This window comes from Nanorana parkeri, unplaced genomic scaffold, assembly GCF_000935625.1.
Source record: "Nanorana parkeri isolate BGI_ZX_2015 unplaced genomic scaffold, ASM93562v1 scaffold391, whole genome shotgun sequence".
In the NCBI taxonomy this organism is placed as follows: domain Eukaryota; kingdom Metazoa; phylum Chordata; class Amphibia; order Anura; family Dicroglossidae; genus Nanorana; species Nanorana parkeri.
The window spans coordinates 331,007-340,303 of NW_017306659.1; positions in this window are offsets into that span (position 1 = coordinate 331,007).

Consider the following 9,297-nt stretch of genomic DNA (forward strand, 5'->3'; position numbering starts at 1 on the left):
TTCCTGGTAAACCGGCAAATCCGTGGAGCCCACGCACATTCCTGGTGACCCCGCAAATCCCTGGTGACCCTGCACATCCCTGGTGACCCTGTACATCCCTAGTGACCCCCTGCAACTCCCTGGTGACCCCATGTACTCCTGTAATAACAAGATAATATGGCGTATCTGACAGAAGGCTGATAGTTTTTAACAGTCCTACAGTTTTGAGAAGACAGAGAATAACTAGGCATGACCTTTTTTAATCCCTGTGATTGCTTGATTGTGTCTGATGTTTACAACCCAATACATAGTATAAAATATCTTTCTACATTAACATTGACCTAACAGAAAATAATAATGGCTTTGGATTTCGTTTTTATTTTTTTTTAACCATTTTTATATGCATTTTATTAGGGATGCACAGATACTTTTCGAGTACCAGTGCAGATACTTGGCATTTTCATGAGAACTACCGGGGTTGCAGTGGTTGCAGCTGGGACCTTGCTCTGGCACTCCACCACTGTCCTGAAATCATTAGTCTGTAATGTTTTAGAAAAACCGTCACATGACAATAAACAAAAATGTATCAGTACTCGTACTTGTAAGTACTCGGCAAGTACCTGTACTCGTACTCGCAAAACTGGTATCTGTGCATCCCTTTATTTATATTTATAAAAACAAAATCGTACATTAAAACAGAGATGTACAAATCCCAGGAGCTCCGTGTGCTCCTTACAAATGAAAGCTCCCTCCTAATTTTTGAATTTTTCTCTAGCGTAGTCTTGGAGCTCAAAAGTATCGGTACATGTTCTTGTACCGAGTACTGTACTTGGTATCTGTGCAACCCTATATTTTGTTATTATAATGATAGAATCGTAAATTTAGAAATAAACATCTAATATATGACAAAGCATTCCCAAAGCACTATGGGTTAGCTAAAGAGACAGCACAAATTCAGATTCCTTTCTCTTATTAAAAGGGGCTTTTTTCAGCACAGAAGAATCCTGAAATAGCTCAATGTGTAAAAAAGCGACCAGAGCTCCATCTGCTGGCTGTATGGAAGGCTATATAATATTATTGTTTACAATTTCACATTTACTTGATATATCAATGTCTATAAAAATTCATTTAATAACAAAAGAAAAACCATATACTTGATGGCCATCAACATTGTAGTATGTTAATTTTGAATTATAAAATATCAGACATAGTTTAATTTTTTTGGTAATGCCTCTTTCTCTGCAGTTATTGTCCTGCTTATTCTGTCAAGTTTTGTATGTATTTGTCCTTCCATAAAAGATATCTGACCTTTTCTTAGAAATACCTGGCATGTTCACCATGAATGTGTGAATAGACTCTAATTTCACATTTTCAAAACTCCTTCCACCCCTACAATTTTCTTTCCTTTACTATCTAGTAATGACCCTGTTACTTCTTCTGTCTTTTTTACCGACATTTCTTTAATGTTTGATAGTACAGAAATAGACAATGTTAAATAAGGTGGCATTTAAGAACGAGCAGGTCTATTAAATATACTAATTTGTCTGCCTTAAATGTGCAAATTTCCCTAGTGCAAAAAATTAGATATGTCTATGACTGATATGTCTAAGCTCTTCTATTTTTTTACACTTTATAAGTTTTATTATTCATTTTATATATAAATGTTTATGTTTAAATGCAAAATTTCAACCAATTCAGCTGTAAGAATATGATTACAATGTGTCATCGATTTTAGGTTCAGTCCCATCCTTTGATAGTCTTCCCAGAACATTTTGTTCATGATCTCTGTTTGCATTTGTGTTCCACTTCAAATAAAAAGTGGAACTATGGTCAAACTATACACATCTCATATGTAATGTAAGCAGCTGATACCAGTAACACTGTGCTCTTTATTTTCCCCTAGAATGTTTCATCAGTTGATCCTGCAAGCATAACCATTGAATAGGCACTTCCTTTGATAGGATGACAACACTCTTTCTTCTGCAGTAAAATAGGGAATCCGGAAGGGTGTGGAGAAATGCAACTAAATTAATAAAGAGCATAAAGGACTTTACGTATAGCAAGATTAACTTAATGCATTCACTCTTGAGCAGTGGTGATTGCAGGGGAATATTATCTTATCATGGGTATAACTACAAATCATGGTTCCCATATGTAAAATTTGAGCCCCCTCCCCCCCCAGTTTACTTTCTCTGTAGTGGCTGGCAACTGTGACAATGTGTTATTGATTTGAACATGAAGTATGTATCAAGGACAGGCAGCAGGAGAGCTGTCAGCATAATTAGCACACTTTAGTGAAGCAGAGCTGGGGGTAAAAGATATAGTAGCACTAATTATGATAACCACTAATAATAATAACTACAAACCTCAGCCATCCTATAAAGTTTTAACAAAGGTGGGATTAGTGACTGAATTAGACATCTGTAGCAGAAATTCAGAAGGCAATACATGTACACTGCTAAGATAGATAAACAAATGCTTCTTACTGCACATGTACAATTTTTTGGTCACTACAAATGTCACTGGGGCGTTCCTTGTCCTGGTAAAAAAAATAGGTATTAAGCTCAACCCTGACAGGCTTTGACAGGAAAACAGTGTGAGCAGAGAGATGACCATCATCAACCAGCTGTTGCTCCTAATTCACTTTTCAGTCAACAGACAGGAAGGGATTTTCCTCAACTGTGTCAAATGTTTAATCCTTCCACTGTGGCTGTGAACAGCCATGCAAACATTTTGGCTAGTAAGACAGCTCTTATATGTAAAAACACAAATCTGTGTATTTAGATGTTTGCCCAGAATTCATCAACTGTAACCTCTTTATAAGGAAAGGGTCCTTCAGTGTGTAGCAAACAACATTCAGAAATATGTATTGGGTATTCAGACACTCAGCAGCTGCATCTATCTATATACTGAAGTATGCAGTACTAAACTTAGTTGCTGTCTTTGACTTTGAATACCTGATTGCTAATGTCTCAGTCCCAATTAAACTCCAGCTCTCTTTACTACTGGCCAGTAGCAATAGTCTAGGCTAGCCATTGTTGGGGCCCATAATGTGTTGTTGAAGTGAATTTTATAAATAAGATAAAAGGCCAGAGGTCTCTCACTACTCGGTTTTGCAGCTGTGATGTCCATCAGCGAGAGTCGGGCATCCCGTTTCTCTCAAGCCAATACCCTTGCTGGTCCTGAAGTCATCCGCTGTACCTTGACGATGATCTCTGGTAACAGGAAGTTGCTGAAGAACTTTCTCTCCGCAATCGCCTCCAGGCCTCCCGTGGATTACTAGGCTTATATGGATTTCTCAGTCTCGGCGTTGTCGTTCGTCCAGGCCGCGATATCTCCGCTGTGTAGATTACACTGTGCCCCACAGAAGCGATTGTTCAAATGACAATGAGCACAACAGACCAGACTGAAGTCTCACTCTATGCCCATGCTCCTCAATCTGCATACACTCCTCTAGACAAACTCACACAGCGTCTATGGATCCTCTGCGTCAGCAGAAGCCACACAGACTTGTGTCCTTCCCTGTGTTCCCCTGTACTGAGTGCGCTCTACCACTCCAGCTCAATCGCCCCTCCTCTTGAAAAGCAAAGCCTCCTGGGAATTGTAGTCACTACAATCTCTCACAGCACAGTCTGCCCCTTGCTCTGCACTGCAACTCCCACAAGTATCTCTGCATTGCAGGCTGCACAGTGTCATTTAACTATTTACAAGCAGAACATTAGCTGATTCTGTAGCAACTGTAAGAGAAGTGAAACTGTGGAATAGTCTTCTGTATAAACTTGTCTTGATTCTCTATATTGTGTATGTAAAGGGTTATTTTAGTTTTAGATAGAGTGGGAGAAGTGTTTTTATTGCTGTTTCTATCTCCACTGGTAATATTGAGCCCTCTGTCTACCATGGGGAGCATTGTCAATGAGACAGAAAGTGATGGGAAATCCAAAATATCCCAGTTGTTACTAGAACAAGAGGGGAAATTTTCCAATGGGGAAACTTGTTATGATGACAACGAAGAGTCACAAGAGCCAGAAGTAAGGGAAAATCTTCCAAATGAACACTCAAGTTCAATGTGTAATACATTTTTGAAGCTACTAAAAGTGTCTAAAATCTGACACTTTGGACTGAGCTTAAGATTGTATGTCACATGGGAAAATAGTTGGCTAAGTGAGTTTCACCCTTGTGATCCTGGGGGTAGGAATGCTACCCCCAGGATCTGATACCAGATAGTTGCAGAACTTTAACAACCTTTTACAAAACAAACTTTGGCAAGGTTAAGCTTAGTTTCATGTGCTGGAATATAAAATAAACTGCATAACACTTGATGACTGCTGAACTAAATGGAATTAATTGCAAAGTGTGCCCTATAGCAGGGCAGCACTGATCTACATGTTAGCCTTAGTATTTTGAACAGAAAAATATTGACTTATAAACTACAAAAGGAATTCATCTTAAAGCGCATTTTAGTCAAACCTGTAAACATGATCTGAGATAACTTACAGAGCCTCATGTACTGCATTAAAATGCATATATGTTTATTTTCAGAGAATGTGTCCTTTATTAGACTGATTGCTTGACACTTTTTGTACTTCAGTTCACTCCACGCTTTGGAAAATATAATCCATAGGAATATACCGTTTCTTGTTAAATTAAGTTAAAACAATTAAGCCTGTGAAATTCAAAACCTTTAAAATCGTAACATCTATTTGCAATTTAACAGAATTTAAGCTGGAAGCCAAGTTGTGCTGTAATCACACATGATATATTTTTTCTACCAAATCCTCAGGAGGATTTCTAATCCATTTTCCAGCTACTTTAACACTATGGTAGTCTCTCTGGTTTTCATATGAACATGTCTAAATTTGATGCCCTGCCCCAAAACAAAAGGCATAAAAAGTGTTACAGTTTTCTTTAGAAAGCAGTCACAGCCGAAGTAAAAGGTTCTTCCCTGTCAGCATGCTGCAGAAAAGGACCCTTGCTTGCTGTGTGAAAGCAGTGGTCTCTCTGCAGAGGTCCAACATGCTCCCCCAACTAGACTCCTCCAATCAGCAGAAAGCAAAAGCTCATCGGAGGTGTGTCAGTATACTGCTGCTTCCACAGAGATGTCCAGCTATACTATCATCATTATATGTAATCTGTTATGTTGAAAAACACCTTTGGTATTAGGTACTCATGAAAACATCTTCTATCAAACATATGTGCCACTTACTAATTCTGGGGCAGTGAAGCTAAACTTTTTTTTTGCACTGCTATCCTGTAGCTAAGATGTTTTGCCTGGTAACTGAACCCCTTTAAAGTAATAGCATGGGTTTTCACGCAACACCATACTGTACAATTCATGGAATTTAAAACATCTACTTGGCAAAATTTGAAAATGTTTTAGCCATTCACTTTCTACTAAACTTATCAAATGTCACTAAATAAACCAGCTATTAAAATACTTTATGCCGTTAAAATATAAAAACTGTAACTCAAAATTAAAAATACATAGGAAAAGTACTTAGTTTTTACAAAGTAACAAAGTCACAGCCATTAAGTTGTATGGTAGCTAGCCTTTGCAGTTACAAATAACTTCAAGGTTAAACTCTGCATTCCTTATTCTCCATACACTTCTTGCAGCAGACTGTGCGCTCGGACATCTGGAAAGTAAAAGCATCATGGTATAGCTTCGGGTGTTTTACAGAACATTAACTATAATGCTACACTACACCACCTGCATTTTTATTTGTAGTTAATTTAAAAGTAAAAAATACTCTTTTTGATCAAGCGCAGTAATTCATCAAAAGTTGTACAAGACACATAGAAAGTACTGAATTAATACTACACTAATTAATACACAAAGTAATACAACATGAAAACTGCAGGTGATGCAAAAAAAATGTGTGGGGTTCTCCTACAAATTCATACCAGACCCTCTAAGTCTGGTAGGAACTTTAAGAGGGACCCCAATGCCAAGCAAGGGAAAAAATGGGGTTCCCCCCAAATCCAATACCACTTCTTTAATCCGAGCACTTGCCTGGCAGGGCAGGAAAGGGGGTGGTGAGCGAGTGCCCCCCTCCCTGCACCATACCAGACCACATGTCCTCGGCATTGGGAGGGTGCTTTTCCGAGGGGGGGCACCTGAGAAAGCACCTTGTCCCTATGCCGATAAGGACAAGAGCTTCTTCCCCACAACCCTGGCCCGGTGATTGTGGGGGTCTGTGGGCAGGGGGGCTCATCTGCATCTGGGTATTCCTTTTCATAAAGGGGTAACCCAGATGCCACCCCTCTTGTGAATATGTAAGGGGTCGTTGTTACGTCTACTCATTTACCAAAGAGTTAAGTAAATAGTAAATAAAGACACCACAACATGGAAAAAGTATTTTAATTGAAAAAAACTAAAGTAAATTTTTGACAATTCCTTTATTCTTCCAACTTCATTCTTCCAAATTCATCCAACGCTGTAATCCATCATCAATCATGTCATCCAGCGATGTAATCCATCATCAATCATGATGAACGATGCCCGCTGACTCACCAAAATAAAAAAAAGTCCTGTGATGTCACGGGACTCGATCCACCCATTTATTTACATGCCAACTGACATCACGACTCAGTCCGCCCATTTGTTTACATTCAGTGCAGACCTGTCCTTTTGGAGGATGTTTGGTGATAGCGGTCGGATCGCCAGGCTTTTTTAAAGTATCAGAACACAAGACAGATTTTAAAAATATTAGTTTTATTCATCAATGTTAAAATAAAAACCATACAAAATATATATAATATTCCCATGGAAAAATGGTACAGCATGTTATTCAGTAACATTACAACATATACACCCATATATCTCTCGTTGATCTCTCCCCTATGCAAAGTCTATATTTTGTAAAAATACACAAACCTTCCAAAACAGGAGGGTGGGAGTTTTGATGTGTTTCCCACAACTAACTATATCGTTATAGGAGGTAAAAACTGTTAGCTGTACAGAATCAGATGCCACTAATCAAATGCAACTCATTTCAATCCAGTAGATCTTACATTATGCCATGGTTGCCAAGGGAGGTACCAATCGAAAGGGTTTGGTATGAGTAGCTGAATAAAAAGTCTTCAGTATACACTGTTGTCTCATATAACATATTAGTAATCCTGATGGCAGTATATGTACAGCATAGGGATGTCAAGATATTGGTATTAAGGCTGATACAGGGCATCCACAGACACACACAACATGTTGAAAGGCACTACCCTCATCTCCTCTCAGCAGATTGGCTGACAGCAGATGGAGCCGATCGCTCCTCTGCCATTAGTACCCTCCCATAGCAACCAGGAAGTTTGGGGATCAGCGAAAACTTCACAGACTCAGCTGAGGTGATAAGCAAATGGAGGTAAATGAGGGGGAAGAGGGCAACTTGGAAAAGTGCTGGGCATTTTGTACCCTAATGCAGAGAAAGAGTTAAGGTTAAAAATGCCCAGCCTTTAGTACCACTTTAAGTTTAATGTGAATGTAACAAACATAAGTAGAGTGTTATCCCAATTTAGCTGCAAACGTATTTAAAATTACACATTAAAGGGGAACTATGAGGTGAGTGCTTTTCACTCACCTCATAGTTCTAGCCGACCTGTGACAATGAGACTGTCACAGGTCGGCTCAGTAGATCGGGAGGGGAGGCAACACATTCCAGTGTTCGCTCAACTTTTGTTAATTGGTATTAAGGCTGATACAGGGCATCCACAGACACACACAACATGTTGAAAGGCACTACCCTCATCTCCTCTCAGCAGATTGGCTGACAGCAGATGGAGCCGATCGCTCCTCTGCCATTAGTACCCTCCCATAGCAACCAGGAAGTTTGGGGATCAGCGAAAACTTCACAGACTCAGCTGAGGTGATAAGCAAATGGAGGTAAATGAGGGGGAAGAGGGCAACTTGGAAAAGTGCTGGGCATTTTGTACCCTAATGCAGAGAAAGAGTTAAGGTTAAAAATGCCCAGCCTTTAGTACCACTTTAAGTTTAATGTGAATGTAACAAACATAAGTAGAGTGTTATCCCAATTTAGCTGCAAACGTATTTAAAATTACACATTAAAGGGGAACTATGAGGTGAGTGCTTTTCACTCACCTCATAGTTCTAGCCGACCTGTGACAATGAGACTGTCACAGGTCGGCTCAGTAGATCGGGAGGTGAGCGAACACATGCCAGTGTTCGCTCACTTTTCGATCCTGTCACGGCTCTCTGCCGTGAAAGGGGAGGGGATGGATTCCCCCCTCCCCGCTCCGATCCGCCAGCGCTGACAGGCGGAACAGACGGGGGAGGGGGCAGGTACAGCAGGCTCTGCCTCTAGATAGGCAGAGCCAGCTGTCACTCATGCAGCTGGGCGGATCTCGACATAGATGTCGGGATCGGCTCCGGCTGAGGCGTCTCAGCTCGCGGTATACTGAGCTTAGGGTGACGGGAGGACGCTAGTTTGTGTCCTCCCGTTACCCTAAGGAGAACTATGGGGAAAAGCCCTGACCCCATAGTTCTCCTTTAAGGACATGTTTTCTTTTCTTCATGGGCACCTGTTTCAAGCTGGTTGCTCTAAAAACTGCAACTCATATTCAAGCCCTGCACAAGGATGAGAGAATCCCCCACCTAACCACACAAGACCTCCCCAAGGGTCAGACCTACATGCTAACCCTCCTTTAAAATGCACCAAAGTAGAGCATTAAGCTTCTGTACAGAAATTAGACAGAAGGGATGGGGCTGCAGTGACAGACCCCCAAAGCATGTAATACATTGAGGTTAACCTGTATCCTTAAGTCATTCAGAACATTGCTGTCATTCTGCAGGGACTCCAATTTACTTAGTAATTTTTTACCAGTTGCTAGTAACAGGGAATTCATTATGTGCATGCATTGGTGTGCATACGTGCTTTCCCCCAAATACCAGGTGGATGAGTCTGAGCTCTGGTGTACAAGGAAGAGATGTACAGGACTGGAAGGTGGCAGAGCTGCAGATATTTTTAGACGAGGAGATACCAAACTGCACACAGGAGGGGAGGGGCACACAGATATAAATATACAGCTCAATGAGAATGAATGAGAATGAATGAGAATGAGGCAGCGGTGGCTACAGCGCTGTGCTCTAGCTCTCCCCTAAAAACACCTATAAATAGTTTTTCTGGTGGGGTGGAGCTGACAGTCAGCACAGACAGAAAAAATTTGCTTTTATCTCCCAACTAGCGCAATGATCTGCAAAACAGTATTACAATCACTCGCTCTGCTGGTGGATTCAGCAAGGAATTTTAAGTTCTGGTGATACTCTTTTTTATTTGAAATTATATATTTATGATATATATATATATA